Below are 21208 nucleotides of genomic sequence, written 5' to 3'. Positions count from 1 at the left end.
AAAGGCCTTAAAGGGTAAGTACAATAAAAGCGTTCGAGAGAGAATCTCCTCATTCCTATATATTTAATTTCTACCACCATATTTACTACTTCTAATCAGCATTTACACACATTATTTGGGAAAAAAAATCTCATCTCCACAGTCTCCTTCAGTAACCAACATATTTTTCCCTTCCCATTCACAGCCAAACATATCAGAAAAGTCTGAATTCTGTCTCCATTTCTGTTTCTCCTTTTCACTCCATAACCTTCTGAAATCTGGAGTCGACTTCCCCCACGCTGCTGAACCTGCTCTTGTCAATGTCAGCGATGATGGCCTTGTAGTTAAATCCAATAAATAATTTCCAGGCCTTATCTACCTGAACACTTGGCAGAGTTTGACACTATTGACTGCTCCTTCTTTCTTGAAATGCCCTCTCCCTAGGACTTATCTGTTACTGCGCTCTCCTTATTTGCCTTAGACTTCTCTGACCAGTTCATTTTCATCTCTTTTGTGAGCTTCCCTTTCTCCTTGGCGTACCCTCTAATTATTGGCAATCTTCAGAATTCTGCCCTAAGCCCTTTTACCTTCTTGTTTTAAATAGTCCCCTTGGCTAATATTTTCTGCTTCCAGGGCATCAATTTCCATCTATAACATGATAGATCCCAATCTATAAATCTCCAGCTCAGATGAGGGAGTGTGGGACAGTGTTTAAAGAACACGAATTCTGGAGACTGTAGACCTATGTTCAAGGTTTGTTTTCTTACTCTGCCGGTTACTCGGTATGCGATGGAGAAATTATTTAACTTGTCTAAGCTTCAGATCGGTTATTTATAAAATAATGTTAAGAATAATTTGCTTTATACACTTATTAAGAAAACATGTATAGATTATTTAAGAGAATTGGTGACATACAGAAAATACTTAACACACTTTCTTTATTGCTGATTGCCTCTACCTATAGATCTTTCTATAAGCCTGTATGACATCTGGCTATTTGACACCACCATTATCCCATAAAGTCCTCAAATGTAATGTCTGAATATATTTTCCCAAGCTTCCTTCTCTACACGTGCTTCCTAACTCATTGAGTGGCATAGTTACCCAGTAAGAACTTTATTGCCAACACTATCCTCTTATTTAACATCTTTTTAATTTCTTTTTACTTGTAGTTATGTCACCATTTCCATTGCCAGTAGTGTTTATTTTTACTCCTCTCGTTCTCTTGTATCAAACCTCCCAGAGATTTGTCTATCTACTAGTGTCTTCAAAGAACCAACTTTCAGGCGCTGCCCTGGTGCCGCAGCGGTTAAGTGCTCACATTCCCCTTCTCGGCAGCCCGGGGTTCGCTGGTTCAGATCCCAGATGCGACCATGGCATGGTTTGGCAAAAGCCATGCTGTGGTAGGCGTCCCAAATATAAAAAAAGTACTTCAAGGTGGGCATGGATGTTAGCTCAGGGCCAGTCTTCCTCAGCAAAAAGAGGAGGATTGGCAGCAGTTAGCTCAGGGCTAATCTTCCTCAAAAAAAGAAAAAAGAACCAACTTTTGTGTGGTTTTAACATAATTTTATCACTATTTTGCATTTTATTAATTCTGCTCTTAGGTTTATTATATCTTTTCTCTTTTTTTTCTTTTTTTTATTTATTTTTTTATTATTATTATTTTTTTATTGAGTTATTGATAGGTTACAATCTTGTGAAATTTCAATTGTACATTAATGTTTGTCAGTCATGTTGTAGGTGCACCACTTCACCCTTTGTGCCCACCCCCCACCCCACCTTTCCCCTGGTATCCACTAAACTGTTCTTGGTCCATAGTTTTAAATTCCTCATATGAGTGGAGTCATACACAGATTATCTTTCTCTCGCTGGCTTATTTCACTTAACATAATTCTCTCAAGGTCCATCCATGTTATTGCAAATGGAATGATTTTGTTCTGTTTTGCAGCTGAGTAGTATTCCATTGTATATATGTACCACATCTTCTTTATCCATTCGTCTGTTGATGGGCACTTAGGTTGCTTCCACGTCTTGGCTACTGTAAACAGTGCTGCAATAAACATTGGGGTGCATAGGACTTTTGGGATTGCTGACTTCAAGCTCTTTGGATAAATACCCAGTAGTGGGATGGCTGGATCGTATGGTGGTTCTATTTTTAGTTTTTTGAGGAATCTCCATACTGTTTTCCATAGTGGCTGCACCAGTTTGCATTTCCACCAGCAGTGTATGAGGGTTCCTTTTTCTGCACAACCTCTCCAACATTTGTTGCTATTAGTTTTAGATATTTTTGTCATTCTAACGGGTGTAAGGTGATATCTTAGTGTAGTTTTGATTTGCATTTCCCTGATGATCAGCGATGATGAGCATCTTTTCATGTGCCTATTGGCCATCAGTATAGCTTCTTTGGAGAAATGTCTGTTCATGTCTCCAGCCCATTTTTTGATTGGGTTGTTTGATGTTTTGTGGTTGAGTTGCGAGAGTTCTTTATATATTAAGGATATTAAGCCTTTGTCAGATATATGACTTGCAAATATTTTTTCCCAGTTAGTGGGTTGTTTTTTTGTTTCAATCCTGTTTTCATTTGCCTTGAAGAAGCTCTTTAATCTGATGAAGTCCCATTTGTTTATTCTTTCTATTGTTTCCCTTCTCTGAGAAGGCATGGTGTCCGAAAAGATCCTTTTAATACTGATGTCAAAGAGTGTACTGCCTACGTTTTCTTCCAGAAGCCTTATGGTTTCAGGTCTCACCTTTAGGTCTTTAATCCATTTTGAGTTTATTTTGGTGAATGGTGAAAAATATCTTTTCTCTTTTTATGCCAAGGTTTTTGTTCTATCTTCTTTAATTGCACATGCCTCATTAATATTCATCTTTGTTTTTCTTTTATTTTAAACATAACCGCTTAGTAAATTTCCTTCTAACTAAAAATTTGAATATACAGAGTTGTTTTGTTATCATTCAGTTATAATAACTTTACATTAATACACAAATTATTTAGAAGTGTGAGTGTGTCTAATGTCTTTTTGCCCTTAGTGGCCTTGTGGCCAGAGAATATGGTTTTTATATTGATCATATTTTGAAATTTGTTGAAACCTACATTACGACCAAGTCCATAATTTTTGTAAATGTTTCAGATGTTTGGGAGGAATTCATATTCTTTGATTTTTGCTTTCAGAACTCCATATAAATCTATTACCTCTAGATTCATAATTTTGTCCACGTTTTCTGCACTTATGTTTTCTAGGTTAATCTGTCAGGAATCAAGAAGAGTATGTTAAATTTGCCACAGGGACGAAGGATTTGTTAACTTTTCTCAGTAGCTTTATCAACATTTTATGTATTTTGAGACAGTTTTATTAGGAGCATGCAAACATAGAAGTATTAGAGAATCCTGGAATATTTCGTATATTATCATTAAGTTAGGGTCATTTTTTATCCCCCAAAATGCTTTTGATCTTAGGATATATTTTTCTCCTATTAAAATAGCTGTGTCAGCTTTCTTTTGGTTAGTATTTGTTTTGTGTATCTCTTCCATCATTTTCCTTTAAAGCTTCCGGTTTCTTTCATTTTTTAGCCCTGTCTCTATAAACAGCATGTAGCTGTACTTTAAAAACCAATTTGCTAATCTTCGTCTCTTGATGAGTATAACACACATATTCATTCCTGTGATTATGATATGTTATGCCTATGTCTACCTTTTTACTTTTAAATTTATATTTGTTTCCCTTTTATTATGCTTCTTCCTATTTTAAAATTTGAGTTTATATGTTTTCCTCACTCACATTTTCTTTTTTTATAGACCCTTGAAATTTTATTGTGCAAATTTAGTTTTAGAAAGTCCAAAATTAAACAATATCTTAATCCTGTTTCACAACAATTTAAGAACCACAGTACCTTTAAAATTTCATCATTTTTCTCCTGACTTGCATAATATACTTGTGCCATGTTTTGGTTTGATTTTCCCTCTTCCTTAAATACATTCTATAGAATTTTCTTTAGTTTTCTTTTTGGTAACTTCTCAGTTTTGTTCATCTTCATGTGGTTTTATTTTACACTTTTTTCCAAAGGTAAATTTTGTTGGTTACATTATTCTAAGTTAGCGATTATTTCCCTCTTTGAAGATATCTTGCAACTACGTTCTGGCTTCCAATGACGCTCTAATTTTCATTTGTTGGTCATCTGTTCTTTCTCTTTGGCTGCTTTGTAATTATTTAAATTATTTTAATTTTAGAATTAAAAACAATTATATTCTACTTTTTTAGTTGAAGATATTCTAATGTAGGACTCACTAGAACAAGGAATAAAAGATTTTTTCTTTTTTCTTTTGTTTATTTTATACAAGGGACAATGTTCAGAGGAAAATGGATCTAAATTCAAAAGTCCAGGATTTGTGCCCCTGCTATGTCACTTCTCAATCACAAAACCTCCTCTTTCCCAGAATCCCCTTCTTTCAAGTGAGGACAATAATATTAACCTCAGAGGGTTGCCAAGAGAGCTGAATGAGACAGTATATAGAAACAATTAGCTCAGTGCCAAGTTCAGAGATGTGCCCAAGAGATTATGCCAAGTCAAGAAAAGCCTATTTATTTAACATCCAACTTGAATTTCCAGTTGTGGACTGTCTGTGAGCTGCTAGAGTTGTCAAGGTCCAGGGAAACAGTCTGATAAAGTTAAATAAATTAATCATCAAAGTAACTAACATTGTCGAACATTTACTATGTCTCTTAGACTGTTTTTAAAGGTTTCTCTTTGTCTTTATTCTTGTGCAATTTCACCACAATATGTTTCAGTTTCAATTTTTTAATATTTATCCTGCTTGACAAAGGGTGTTTCCTGGATTTGTTGATTTATATTTTCACCAATACTGGAAAATTCATTGTCTCTTTAAATACTATCTCTCCTCTATTCTCTCCATCTGGGACTGGGTTACATGTATGCTAAAACTACTTATATTACCTTTTATATCTTGCAGCCTCTCATTCATATTTTCATCTTTTTGTCTCTTTGATTCCCATTGACTACTTTGAGACATATATTCTAGTTCATTAACTCCCTCTTTAGCTGTATACATTCTGCGGCTTAATCTAGTCAATTAAAGTTTTTATTTGAATCACTATATGCTGAGTTTTAGAAGTTATGTAGTTTAAAGGTATCTGTTCATTTCTAATAAACTTTTTTTTTTTTAAAGATTGGCACCTGAGCTAACAACTGTTGCCAATCTTCTTTTTTTTTTTTCCTGCTTTTTTCTTCCCAAATCCCCCCAGTACATAGTTGTATATTTTTAGTTGTGAGTCCTTCTAGTTGTGGCATGTTCTAATAAATTTTTAATTGAGGATCTTTAAGACTGCAGTTTCTGTTTCATTACATCTCATGTAGAGTGTACTTTTATACTCTGTGTCTGAAATTCCCATCAGCTTCAGGGATTTTTGGTTTAATTCTTGTTTCCTTTCTGCTTGTGCTCAGATGTAAGAGATTACTTTCTTCTGTTGGATTATGTGTTTACTGCTTGAATTTAATAAGCGACATTCCTATGACATAAATTAAGGGCTTGGAAAGTTTTTGTGCTAAAAGCCAATGGACTCCAGAATGCTGGGAGCATTTCAGACCTTTCTGAGGATGTAGCCTCAGCACTAGGGACTCAAGCTTCCCTTCCCAGCCTCTTACAGTTTCCTGATGGCATTACTGCTGTTGCTGACTCCTAGGGGACCACAATCATTGACCTTCCAGAAAGTCTGGGTTTTCCCTTGGCTTTTTAGCCTTAGTTCTGTGTCTTCAGTCCCAGTTTATACATTCTTTGTTTCTATCTTCCTTTCTTCCTTCCATTTTCCCTTCTTCCCTTCTTCCTTCCCTTCACTTCCTCCTTGCTTTCTTCTTTCTTTCCTTCCTTCTTCCTTCCTTCCTTCGTGTCTTTTTGTCTTTCTTTTTAATAAGAAGAAATGAGGAACCTAAGTGTCTCTACCTCTTGTAAAACTGGTGATGGTTCAAATAGTATGTTCATTACTTGTTTTGCTGCAGTAATTTTGACTCATCCTTAATCCCTGGATCCCATCAACTATATATTCATATCAGTTCATCTTCCAACTGGATGAAAAAGCAAAAAAATCAAAAACCTTTAAAATCTACTGCTTCTCCCCATACCCACTGCCAATATTCCTATTATGATTACCACCATCTCCCACCTGGATTGCTGGAACAGTCCCTTAACTTTCTTCCTGTTCCCAGTCTGGTTTATATCCAATCCATTTTCTTCCATGTAGTTAGAGTTATCTTACTGAAGTGTAAGTCTATATATATATATATATAAACTATCCAATAGCCTCTCTTTCCTTCAGAGAAAAGCTCAAGACCCTTGTTATGGTTTTCTCCTATTGTCCCTGCATTAAATGACCATCATTTACACTCTGATCTTCTCTCTCATTACCACCCCACCCCACCTCTTACATTTTACACTCCAGGCAATATAAACTCTTCATCTTGTTTCACTGCGTCATGTACTTTCTCACCTCTTGACCTCTTAGCATGCCATTTTCTCTTACCAATATCCTGCCTCCTCACAGACCCCTATCCTCATCTCAACGCACCATTGCTGATTAACCTCTACTGAAGAGACTCTATTCATCCTTCATGGCTCAATTTAGTCTTTTATAGCCCTTACCACATTTTACTGTAGTTTCTCTTTACTTGTTTGCATGCTCAACTAGACTATATACCCCATGAGAACAAGTAATGTCTACTTTGTTTATTCTTGGGTCCCAGATACCTAGCTAAATGCTTTGCCTTTGGATAGTTAATAAATATTTATTAAACAAATAAAAGAAAGTAAGGATAGTTATGTAAATAATAAGAGAAGATCTCTGAAAAGGAACAGAAATGAAAATTTCAGGTACTACCACATAATCTCTAATTTTTACTTTTTTCTTTATCTAACCTGAACCTCAATAAAGATTCCTTACATAAATGCCTTGTATATAATAAGGGCTCAATACTTTTATTAAAGAGATAAATAAAATATTTACTAATTACAGTTAATGATATCTGTGTACTTCTCTAAATAAAGCTTACAGTAAAAAAAAATGCTAAAAACCTTGGTTATTTGATATATTAAAATATTTTTTCCCTACCGTTTAAATGCAGTGTAGTCATTGTTATTTTATCTTAGGTCTGTTTTCACACAAATTATCCTAATTGATATTTGAATCCTACTATTTTCAGTATGTCACTGAGTCCAGCTTAACCACAGTTTCCCACATTCTACACCACCCACTGTCTCTATTCATTTTGTCCTGTCATAGGGACATCAAGCCTCTGACTATAATCACATCAAAATCGATTTTCATGGCTGAGAGAAAAATAATGGAAATTTCTCTAATGTAGTAAATGTATGTGTTCCTTTTGGTTAATCAAAATAGACGATATATCAGACCTGTCAAAATTAAGCTTTTCTGATTCAGTGCTCTTGCACCGACTTGTATACAAATTACAAAGGCATGCTGTGGAGCACCATGATGCAATCTTCCTGCTTCTCTGGTCTGCTCCTGCGTCTCCCTCAAATGAACAATCTCACCAATTTATCAAGCTACGAACCAATCTTCAGTCTGAATCCCTGGGAAACATGCTTGACATTAGGATAGAACCTTAAAGCGATTTCTTCGATCCGTGAATTTTCTAATTAGGAGATATTCTCCAACAGCAACAATGGTAACATTTGAATGAGCTCAGACCAAATGCAAATACTACCTTTTCAAACTTTTTCAGATCTTAATTTTTCCTTTCTATAATCATTTGACCCAAAGAATCACTTAAATATTAAATAATAGTGTTCCTTTCTCTGAAGCCATTCAAAGTGATAAACTATGTTCAACTGATGAGATCCCAATGAGGTGATTATCCTTCCTATGCCTTTTCTATCAGGTTTTCTCAAAGCAGCTGTATCTTGAAAACATGTGCAGAAATTCTTTTTGATTTCTTGGTAAGTGCAGTCACAGTTGCATGATAACTTGGGGAGTGAATTTTAACCTGAATGATCCAGTTTAACTATCTACATGCTTTTAAGGATAGCAGTCCCCTACCAAATTTTGACTACCAAAATCAGTGCTAAAAGATGGCTTATAAAATTGGTAACGTTTTCACTACTAAGACTAGAAAAGAGATTCAATATGTTCAAAAACTGACCCATGATGTATTTTTGAAAGCTGCTGACTAATAAACCAATTTTTTTCTTAGCATCCAGCAGGCATTTACAACCAGTAAGAAGTAAACCAAAAGTTACCTCCAATTCAGTATTCTTAATGCGTTACCCTGAAATTCCAGGATTTTATTTCTTTTACCTAAGAGGGGTAAAAAAGAATATACATAAAGTATGCATCTTATTAAAAAAATGCCAAGATGTGTTCCAAAGAAACTTCAGGCAGTGTGGATATTTCCATAAAAAAACAAAAAAAATAAATGAAGTAAGCTTTCTTAATATCCATCCTTTTAAAATCAAGCTTATTTCTTAGTTCAGTTTTCTTCATTCAAAACTGATTCTTTTAAGGCTCAGATGAAAACAAAATCAATTTTAAGAGTTTGGTAGTCATGAACAGTCATAAGAAATTGGTGTGCATGTCTGGTAATGAAAACCTTATTAAAAGTCAGATTGCTGTTGTAAATCCATGGGGTTTTTTAACAAGGTATCATGGGGACATATATGAATAAGCAGTGATGCTGTTCTTTATTTAATATTCAAATTTAGTAATCTTTAATAATTTGATTCTATAATTCATAATACTCACTGGGACTTATTTTTTTAATAGCAGGTAATATGGCAGGGAAGAAAAAAAAATGGGACTTACAATGAAGAGTTATGTGTTTCAAATTACACTTCCTATATGTGGTCCATCAAACAACTCTTAGCAGTAAACAAGCCCCTTTCAGCACTTCTTTTTAAATGTTTAAAACAGCCAAATTTCTTTTGTTTTTCTTTTTTGAGGAAAATTAGTCCTGAGCTAACATCTGCTGCCAATCCTCCTCTTTTTGCTGAGGAAGACTGGCCCTGAGCTGACATCCATGCCCATCTTCCTCTATTTTATATGTGGGACGCCTGCCACAGCATGACTTGCCAAGTGGTATGTAGGTCCGCCTCCAGGATCCAAACGGGGGAACTCTGGGCCACTGAAGCAGAACGTGTGAACTTGACTGCTGCACCCCCGGGCCGGACCCCAAAAATGCCAAATTTCTTAAGCCCTAATTCCATATGTGGCAAACAAAACATTCTTTATAGGCTTCACATCTTTAAAACCTTTTACATATTTTTGTCATTCTTTAAAATCTCTTTGAGGCATTTAGGATTTTAAATACCTAATGGTAGAACTTTTTTGGTTACATAAAATTTAACTGTTGACTGAAAATATAAACTAGCTTTGATAACATTCTCCTTCAAAGATTGATGAAAATGTTGTAAAAAGGCCAACCTAACCAGGATGGTAAAAAATCCATTCATACCCCTTAACGGATTTTCAATTCTAGACATCCCCGCTTCTGGGTGGCAAGTGTGATGTGATGCACGTTAGCATAATCGATAGAGAAATTGATCCAGTACGAAGATGAGAAGGAAGAACTGACGGCAGAGGATTTCCTTTTTGAAACACAGATTTGCAAAACATAATTCCTGGCTAGTATTTAACGGTAGAAATTTCGTTACTTTCCTGAGCTTTTGTAATGAAAAATATCCTTCACAATCTGCACACTTTTTCTAACTCGGCAGCAGTATAAATTACTAGTAAACTGCCATTATAGTATAATTTATTAAATTGTAGCTACTTTGGTGATTGTATGGCTGTATATTTCAACCCAAGTGTCCAAATCATATACTGAAACTCTGGTAAAGCCTGATTAACTCCTGTGTGAGTTCAATGTATCAGCATAATAAAATGGATCATTATATGTGTTTTATTCACTTAATGAAGTTGTTAAATGAACATTCACTCATTCGTTTACAAATATTTATTGGGCATTTACTTTGCCCAGTGCAGTGCTGGGTGCTCCCATTTAAATCCCATATTGACTTTGCTATGGCAAGAGATGAGCATATTTCTGGTATTTTGCTACCCGAGTTCAAATTCCATTTTCAACACTTATTTATCACCTGAACTTGGACAAACTGCTGAACCTTTCTGTGCCTTGTTTTCCCCATATGTAAAATGGGCGTAGGAAGAGCTTGAAAAGTGATGGGAGCTTTGCGATGATTAAATGAAACAATGTATTCAAGTGTTTAGCACGGCAAAGAGTTCCACATGGGAACTGCTATGATTTTCTTCATTTCCATACCCCAAACTGAAGCTGTAGAAGAAAAACACCTTGCCTGTGGGCAAATAGGTAATAGGTAAAGGAGTGAGGATTCAGTCTCTATTTTTCTAAATCGAAAGTCTTTACTCCTATCTTTTGTAAAAATTATTTTTATCGACATAATACCTATGCATCATTTTTAGAAGGTAAGTAATACTACAAGCATGCTGTGTTACTTTTATCAGGACTGCCTCTCTTCTCTCTTCGTGGTGGGCAGATCCTGGTCCAGCCACTCCTAGTCAACTCTCAGAACTGTGAGACATAATATTAAGATTATTATTGTTGATTTAAGTTACTAAGTTTGGGATTGTTTATTATACAGCAATAGATAACTGGACATTTACAATCATAAATTTACAATTATATTTGGCAATGATTTTTCTTTCTTAATGAAACAAACTAATGGGGCATCTTATAATAAATGGCATCTTAGATTCAGAAAATATATTAGTCTTCTACTTTCTCTGTCTTATTAACTCCTCTTTTGCTTTTCTATCTTCCAAAACATTGTTGTCCTCTCTGGTTTACTGGTGGTCCCCTGGTGGCTTTATACCTTTGCTTTATTCTTGGCTTAGTGAGATTTTGGAAGGAGCGGTGGTAGGTGTGTGTTCAATATGCTATGTATAGCCAAACTCATCATACTATATACAATGTTCTAAATTTATAGATGTAGTTTCAAAGACAATTTTGTGTCTTTTTCACCTTATTACTCAGGTCTTATTTCTGTAGTTTAGTGATACATGTTAGTACTTTAAAACCATTAGTTCAATGACGTAGCTCTCCACAAGTAATAGAAATATAACAAAGGTGAACCAAAATTACTTATGGAGAGAGAATAAATAAGTCAACACAACTTTCTGTTCCTTAGTTTCCATAAACACAAAATAGAAATATCAGTTCTAACAAGAATTTCAGGTGATAATTTAATGAGATAATACATATGAAACTTCTTATTACTGCACTTAATACGTAGTATATCCTTGATAAATATTAGTTCAATAGGAATGCACTTAATATAATTTCCTTCATTATTTTTAATTGAGCAGTTATAAATTAAATTTCAAAGATTTTGTTTTTCCTTTTTCTCCTCAAAGCCCCCAAGTACATAGCTGTGTATTTTTAGTTGTGGGTCCTTCTAGTTGTGGCATGTGGCATGCCACCTCAGCATGGCTTGATGAGCGGTGCCATGTCCGTGCCCAGGATCCGAACCGGCAAAACCCTGGGCCGCCGAAGCAGAGAGCACAAACTTAACCACTTGGCCATGAGGTTGGCCCCCATAAATTAAATTTTAAAAAGCATAAAGTATTCTGGAATAGTTCATTATGTTGAGTTTTTCATAATATTTGATATACTAATCTTTGATTATGAATGTATTTAAGCATAGGATTGCTTTTTCTCTCTTCCCAGCATCTATTTCCTTTTCTTCTGGTAACAGAAGCTCTATTTCTTTCATTGCCTACCGTCTTGGCAAACTGACCAACTATGTGGCTCAGCTTTCCCATTGGCCAGGGGTAGAAAAATGATTCAAGCTAAGTCAGAACTAAGTTCTCTTCCAGGAATTTGAATGTTGAGCTGAGCAACACAGAGATTGAAAACGGTCAGATTTCATTCATCCCAAGAATAGCACTTTGAAGAAACTGCCCATTAATTCTTTTGCCCAGATTCCTGGAATTGCCTTGTCTGCCCTTGCTGATAGATGTTTCTTCAATTCTTCTTTTGATTCACTGAGCTATTCTATCTTCTTCCTAATAAATTTCTGTTTTCACTCAAATTAACTATAATATTTTCCTGTTGCATGCAACCTAAGAATACCAATTGCTACAGTGATATTCTGAGAATTCATTTCTAACAAAAAGGTAAACCATATTCGAAAGTAGACCTGACTTGATATAAGTGACGGTAGTTTAACCAGCTTAAAACTTTCCATGCCCCTTGCACAAAATACCTCCTTGTTCTCAGAATAGGGCTGTTCTTATGTATATTAAGGCCAAGTTTATTCACTTTCCATTTTGTTGAGATTTCAACAAATACAAGGATATGTAAGGATGTATTTGGGAAGATATGAAAGCAAACTCTAAAACAGAGTCAGGTTAAAGGGCCATAATTTGAGAGCAAGATCTTTTTCAAAGATGACCAAAATTGCCATCATTGGACAGATAAGCACATTAAATACACTTACCTAGAAATCTGGTTGGAAAATTTGCCATAATACATTAAATTAATTTACAACTTTAAATTCACACATCACTTGAAGGTTTTCTCTTTCTATAAGCATTTAGGTGGCACGGCAATAAACTGAAGCAAGTTCTTCGTGAGTTGTTTCTTAAATAAAACACAAGAGATGCATTCATATGATGGGCCTCTGAACACTTTGCCAAATTATAATTATCCATAAACAAAGACCAGAAATCCAGAAAAGAATCTATTAGTGTTGCCATGCCTTCTTAAAGCTTTTCCTTTGATTATTTCTATTGCTACTCCGAGTCCCATTATTACCAGCTTATGGGGGGCACAGATGGCTCAGAGCAAAGAAGTTTGTTTCTGTCATGGTTTGCACTATTTCTTTCTGCCTTTTTTTTATAGAGTTTTGGTGGATTTCAATTTCCTTTATTTCTTGGATAATTGTTTCACTACTTTTGTTGTTGTTTTTACTTAATTAGTCAGAATGTGGTTACGTGTATAGGGCACTTGTCTGGCTCCCATTGAACTCATGGTAACTGGAAATGGCTCTGTTTATTTCCCTTCTGCTGTTTGTTTGAAAGATGCCCTGGACCATTTGGCTTTTGCCACGTGGCAAGAAGCTGGCCCTGAGTTCTGAGTTTTTCAGCTTAGTGTCTGTGTTCATATAGTCTCTTTGGCTTTCTAAGGCTTTCTCAACTTTAGGCTTTGATCTTTTCCTTCCTCCCCCCTCCTCCCTTTCTCTCTCCCTTTCTTTCTCTATCTCTCTCTCTGTCTACACACACACACACACACACGTGCACACACATATCACCATTCACCGCCTTTGGTCATTACTATGCATGAGAGAAGTTCAATGATGAACAGTTAAAATTTAGCCCCAAACTCTTCTACTCGAGATTACATTTTCTACTTATGTTATTTCTGTTTGTTTTCTTTTCTGCTCTCTCATTATCCTTATGAATTCCTCTGCATTGCTACAATCTTTAGCTTGCGTAGGAATTTGACTGCAGAAAATTATAACAGAAGCTTCGGGCCTCCCCTACCTTCCTGAATCTACAGAAGGTGTTAGAGAGCCTTCAATGACTCCATCCATGCCCCATTCCCATGATCTTTGATAGAAATTTTTCAATGCCGGCTGGTAATTCAGACTGATTTCTCTCTCCACAGGCTTTCATCTCTTTTACACTTTAAGAATCAATTTTAGGTCCTAGGATTATTTTATTCCATCTTCCCAAAAGTTTCACTTAATATACTCCGCTTTTTAAACTTTATATGTATTCGAAGTTCCTAGGGGATGAATCTGTGGAATATGTGCGTGCACAGTATTTCCATGTAGCTCTCACTGCATCCTTTATATGTGAGTGTCAGAATTATATTTCAGAGGAAGAAGCAAAGGAGCTTTTAGGAGAATGGTATTTCATTAACTCACCTTCTGGCATTTTAACTGTTATCAGCTGAACAGTTTAGTTTTATTACAACAGACATTATTGTGATAACTTTTCCTACTTTATCTTTGCAATTTATTGGAGCAGTTAATTTCTCAAAAAGTAAGAGCATTTTTTTCTCATTAGAAATTCCTTCATGGCCTCTTTAATACATGTTCCTTGCTATTTAGAAGAACTGCTGATAAGTGATTTTGACTTGTATCCTCAATAATGTGAGATGTTTAACAGAAACTTGGCAAACCACTTAGGGGCTGAAGCCATTTCTTTAAACAAGCCCCAACTGATTAATTTCTGTCCCATTACTGCCACCAATATTCAAAAAGTTCCCATATAGGAATGGCCAGCCAAATATACTTATGAACTTCCTAAGGACAAAGTTATTACATTGTCTAATGAATCATTTTTTTCTAAGGTTATTGTTTCTCCTTTCGATTATATAACTCCAATATTTGACAGCATTGAGCTTTAAGGACTGAATCTATTAGCTCAAAGTAAGTGGGAGAGATTTCAATTATCCAGTGAATAAGTGCTCTGTAGAACTCTAAACTGTGGAACTCAATCACCCAAATTATCTTCTTTGACCAAATGAACCAGCAAAAGTCAGTCTCCCTTTCTCTTTGTCACACTAAAACTAGTCCATGTGTACAAATTTTATTCCTCTCTTTTTGTATCTATTTCTGTATCTTCATTTATTTTCCTCTCTTTTGGACTTTGATTTCCTTGTGTTTATTTGTCTAATTTTTTGGTTCCTCACAGAGCTCTAGTAAGATAAAGGAGGAGAATTTACACCTGGAAACGTGACCCAAATGTGGCAACCTTCAGAGAGTCTAGTCAGTGGTAAACAGGAGGCAAGGAATAGACAAGAATTCGGTGATAGGAATAGGACAGGTAGTAAGGAAAGAAAAAGGAAAGAAAGGTTGGTATTGACTGTGATGAGGAGCTGAAGTACTATTTTAGCCAGCCTAACATGAAAGCTGGTTATAAACATTTCTCTTCAGATTTCTGTCATGTTTCTCTTTCCACAGGGAATATTTCTCTTGTAAATCCACAGAGTAGTCCACATTCAGAGCTCAGAGATTCCATTCCTTACCTCCTGGGTTTACAAAGTTCTGACCAGTGAATTTTTATAAATCCAGTTGGGTAAATCAATGAAAATTAACTATATGATACTAACTAACAACTCTAACATTAATGGGTGTCTACCATATGCCTACAGAGCTAAAGGTTATTTTATACGCATTATTTTATTCATTCTCTTCTGCAGCCTTTTAAGGTAATTATTGTAGTCTTGATTTTACAGTTGAGGAAACTAAGATGAGAAAGATAAAGTAAATTCTTCAAGATTGTACAGGTAGCGAGTCACCTACAGGTCTTTGGATACAGGTCTTTTCCACTCTATTCTACCTAAATGCTTTAAGATAGCTTCTGCATCTCCTCTACTCACCCTACTGTATGTCCTTAATCTACCAAGTTTGTACTCAATGCTTCCCAACTTGGGCAAAAATAATAAAGTTTGGGTTTTCTACTCAAAGTTCTAATTTACCTTTATATCATTGAAAGCCCACTTTAGGTTGTTATCCATACTACTAACACTAAGTCCACTTATCAATAACATTATACTTTTTAAAAAAACATCTAAGTATCCTAAAGGTTTAGTAAGTGGGTAATTTTTATATCTATTGCAGTGCTGTGGTCAAGGCAATGGGCAATAAATAAGACTTGCAGAGTCTTGCTTCAACCAGCTTACACTAAGAGTCTGGATGCAGAGAAACAACAGATCCTGAAATGAGTCTTCAGCTGAGCACTGGTGAGTTTCATGGAATTTTTCTGAAAGAAGTGAGCTTCAAGAATGCTTTTTGAGTATTAAGTAGGAAAATGACCCTGGCCTTTGAGAAAGCAGGAAATAATGCCCAAAACTGAGTTTACACGACATAGAAAAAATTTCAGAGAGACTGTGGAAGGACAATGTAGAAAATCAGGAAGACTAGAAAAGAAGAAATCAAAGAATCATCCAATTTATGCAAGGCAATGCAAAGGGGGTACTACAGGTTTAAGAAGAACAAATGATTGATTGGCAGAATGGAAGACAAAAGCAACCTTGATAGCATTATTCTGAATTGCTGATGAAAGAGCTAAATATAGTCATTGACATCTGAAGCCAGAGTGTTCCTAAGTGCCTCCTTTACTGATGCTGCCTGAGTATTGGGATGAAAACTAAAGTGTAGTTCAGCCTCTGCTTCCACACATCAAACCACAGGGCACTTGGACAAATCTTTATGCCTTCATAAATTTTTGAAGATCAGAGCTAGAAAACACTATAAGGATTTGTCTAGTCCAACTCCATCATTTAGCAGATAAGGAAACTAAGTTATATGAGGTGAAATGTCTTGACTCAAATCACAGGGGGCATAGATTTTAAAATTGAGCACTTTACTATTTCGGGTACTAGCTGAGCTACTGTAACAAAGGATCTCCAAAACACACTGACTCAATTAACACTCCAGGACAGAGAAATCACAAGGTCATCCAGCGACCCTGCCACCCTCAATATATAGCTTCTAAAGCTTAGCTCATCTTCACCATGCCTAGCCAGTGGGAAGTGACAACATTGTACTTTATCTGAGCATGATGATTCTGGAAAATCATAAAAGTTAAGAAATTGCCCCACCCTCTTATATTCTAGGAAATGGCTTACTGCGAAGAATCACTCTTCCCATTATGACTCAGATAAGTCTCATGGATACCTCCATGTTTACAAGTATGGATGTCGAATCCTATTTTTTCCTACAAATTCCTATTTTTTTGCCTCATAAATAATTAGCTGAATTGCTTATTCCCAATGATCAACTGGAACAAAATATTTGCTAATAAAACTTCAGTTAAGTTTCTTTCCTTGCCCTGGGATCCTGAATTTTGACCCACCCTCAGCCTGAGCCAGCATACAGCGTCCTTCTGAGAATGCGCTGGCCTCAGAGTAAAACATTCTGTCGTCTAATATCAAATCACACAACCTTTGTATCCCATACTTGATCTTGTTCCCTACTCTCTATAAAAGAACAATTCTTTTTGCCTAACCTCTGAGACACTTGCTGTCAGATCATTCTCCCTATTCCAATAGTCCTTTCCCACCCTCCTCTTTTGCATAAAGTCTCTCCTTACTAAGTCCAAATCTGTTTTTATTTGGCAGAAAGAAAACACAAAGGAGATGGCCCCTAAATTTCAACATTACCTTTTAATCATCCACCATGGACAACTGGGGTTTGAATCCTGGGTCTGCCATTCATTAACTTTGTGAACTATGTCAAATTTTACAGTTTGCTCATTTAAAAATAATGATAAAAACAGTATCTGCCTCATTGAGTTTGGGGAAATACTAAATGAAAAAATGCAGGTAGAGGGCGTAGCACTCTCCGCTAATAATCACCATACATCATATTATCTCTACACACTAATCACCCACAAATGATAATCTACCGCATACTAGAATAACGCCTGGTATTTTGATATCTGTTGTCTTTTAAAATTCTTCCAATGACGTTATAATAATATTTCAAAGTTATTATTATTGTCATTTACATAAAAGGAATCTAAACTCACTAAGATTGAGGCATTTGCCCCAGATCAAACAGAGCAGTAGGTTATCTGGGATTCAAGCTTTAGTTTCTATGATTATATTTTCCATCTTTTTCATCTCCTTCAGGTTACATCATGCAATTTCCTAACTTTTGGAGGATATTAAATAGTTAACATCCTCTGCTTTAGAGAAGGAAAACACCCTTTGTATTGTTGAATCACTTTAATGAACTATAAAGATATACTTCTCCAATGATGCTGCAGAATTAAGAAAAATCTTATTTATTTTTCTCAAAATAAGTTACTCAACAAAAAAACTCTATGTAGACAATCCAATTGAAGTTTTTGAATCTGTTGTGCCTGTTGACCAGACCAGTGTCCATGGGCAAGGAGTAGTCAAAAAAGATGTGCTGAATGGAAAGAAGAAGACGTGACAGTGCTTTTGGGAAATGACGATCAAATGGGGCCACTGAATAGAGAAGTAGGAAATGATGTTAATTCTTTTATGTGAAAAAGCAAAGACATGCTTCTGTTTTGTTCTTGGATTAATGAAGTCTGCAGACATTGTCGAAAATTCTTATTCTGTTCTCATCCACCCCAATTTCATCTAACTTGAGGGAAAAGAATAGCATATTAAAACGGTTTAATGGGGGATTTGGGGCTCCTTTTTACTGAGTTGAAAGAGAAAATATACAATGGAATATTATTCAGCCATAAAAAAGAATGTAATCTTGCTATTTGCAACAACATGGATGGATCTTGAGGGCATTGTGCTAAGTCAAATAAATCAGACAGAGGAAGACAAATACCATATGATCTCTCTTATACAAAAAACCTAATAATACATAGATAACTAAATAAAACAAATTCATAGATACAGAGAACAGATTGGTGGTTGCCAGAGGTAGGGGGTGGCAGGTAGGAGAAATGGGTGAACTGTTTTGTTTTTTTTTTTAGTTTAAATAAATTGAATAAAAAACTTGTTCCAATTTGGTCAATAAATTATGGCCACCATAAAAAAAATAAAGAGGAAACTCAGGAATCAGTACTTTTGGAGACTCAAAAGTCAAGCTTCAGCTAACAGAATAGAGAACCATTTTAAACTCTAAATATCCTATGGAGCTCTTTCATGATATCTTTAGGATCATGATAAGATTGTGGTACTACAACAGTAAACATAAGTTGAAAGAGAAAGAATCATGGTTGAATAGTGAAAAATATATCTAGTGAACTATGCATGCTTGATCTGCATTAGACTATAAGATTTATGAGGATGGAAAAAATTCTTAATCATGTCTGACTCCATCCATCCATCCATCCATCCATCCATCCATCTATCTATCCATCCAACAAACATTCATAGAGCCCCTGCTGTATCGAAGTCATTGGCTGAATGGAATGCAGAGTTGAGGACACAATTCATCCCTTCAAAATGCCACAGTCTACTTGAGGACACTCATGTACACAACTCATAGTGACAGAATCAAACTGTACAACAGTGTTATAAGGAGGTACAGAAAAATGAGGATAAATTTAGAGAAAATGATGATTATGACTAAAGGATTAGATAAGGCAAGTGCTTAATACAGTGGGTTCCTTGGTGCTGATAAACAGCAAATACTTACTGAATAATTGAGTGAATGAATGAACACTAAAAGCCACACTTAATCAAAGTGCTGACTTAAGGCCTGACTGAATCATTCATATTCAGTATTTTTTTTAAAAGTCAGACCAGATGATTTCCAGGTCTATGAAAAAAGCCAATTCAATTCAACAGAATTTGCTTTCATAAGGCCTTGTTCATAATGCTTGATTGGTTCTGCTGGAAGCTGACTGATGGTCAGACCCTCTCTGCAGGATGAAACAGCCAGGAACCCTGTGCACATAACTGAAGTTATTAAGAATCTATGTGGTTGGAAAGCAAATAACTCTGCGTCAAGTTCCCAAACATATTTTCCCCTCTGAGTCTTTACATAGATTGACCCTCCTGTCCAATAAACCTACACAAATGCATACACACACGCAATACGCACAATTCAAAGTCATTTTCTACAGGAAAGTCTTCCTATTATCGCCATACTAGAGAAGGCACTCCTCCCAGGTGCTACTTATACTTTCTCTCTTAAAGTGTTAGTGACACTATTGTGTTTTATGTTTAGCTTTCTTGATTATAATTTCTATGAAAGCAGAGAATGAGTGGTATTCACCATTATATCCCCACTGCCTAGCATGGGTCCTGGTGTATGATAAGACAATAATTATTTATCAATGGAGTAAAAAACAAAAGTGGATAAATGAGTTTAATGTATTCCTAGACTAATCTTCCCAAAGCAGAGATGTGACCATATTATACCTCTACTAAAAACTCTGCCCTGAATGCCGAATAAAGTTTAAACTCCTTAGAGTGTCAGTGAAGGTATCTATCTCTAGTCCTTACCAATATTATTGCTCATTTATATGTCAAAAATTCCAGCAACATTGGCATTCTGAATGCATCCTACTCTTAAAGGTATTGCACACTAATATTTCCCCTGGGCCTCATATCTGTCTGTTGAAACTCTACCCACCTTCCCAACCCAACTGAGCTGCTTCTCTCTAGAAGATTTCCCTGATCCTTCTCTCCTCTAACTCAATCCCCAACTCTAAGAGTTGTTTCTTTTTTCTAACTAAACATTTCTTTTAACTAATCCCTAGCTTTGAACACACTTGTATGATAGAGTTTACCACAAACCGTCACAAATTATGTTTGGATTTTCAATGCGTGTTTCATCTCCTTTTCAGACTGTGATTTCCTGGAGGGCGGGGGCTATCTTATTCATCCTTATGATCACCACAGAGATGAATACAATTTTATCAGCATTCAAAGGGAGAAAGAACTTTCCTAGTAGATGGAATTTATGATAGCTTTTGGTTCGTTGTCCAAGTGGCCATAGATTAATGTACAACAAATATTTGAATCCATCTTAAATTTATTGTATCTCTACATGTAGATCTTCCTTCTTCAAGTCTACTCTAAAAATATAGCTAATAACATCAAGTCACAGGGTTCTTGAGAGAGTAAAATGAGATGATGCACACAAAGTATTTAGTAAGTGTCTGGTCTATAGTAAGCTGTAATGAAATATTACTTCTACTTATTACTGTCTTTATTCTTATTGTAATCATACCATCAACATTACTTTTATTATGGTGATTTAAGGTTGACAATTTAAAGAGAATTTGAGCAAGTTCACATAGAATTTTCAATCCTTTTATTTTGTATTAATTTTCTCAGAGACTCCTATGTTGTATGAAGTTATTACCACCAAAGCCAGGGCCCCATGTCTTACTAGCGGAACTGTATGATTCTCAACTCCATAATACTTGGGAGATCCATGCTTCACTGAAGTGCCATTGATTTTCAACTAAAGTGAAATGCTTTCATTTAATGCTTTCTTAAGAGAATTATAGCAGAGGTTGAAGAGGGGTGGCTTTAGAGAAATCCATTATTAATTTTACATGGCAAAATTGGGATTTATATATTGAAATTTAAATTCAGAGGTCCCTTACAGCTGCTAAATCAAAATGTTGTTCTAAAATTATTTGTCTTTTCTTTTCTATGAAGTAGAAAGGCTGTTTTGTCCTAGACTTCTAAATCATGTACTTTGCTCAAACGAGTCTTAGTATTCGCTCTGACGGAGTACCACCTCTTTGCTCAGCAAAACAGCTAT

Source organism: Equus caballus, chromosome 3 (assembly GCF_041296265.1).
Source record: "Equus caballus isolate H_3958 breed thoroughbred chromosome 3, TB-T2T, whole genome shotgun sequence".
NCBI lineage: Eukaryota > Metazoa > Chordata > Mammalia > Perissodactyla > Equidae > Equus > Equus caballus.
Note: the sequence above shows the minus strand (reverse complement) of the source record.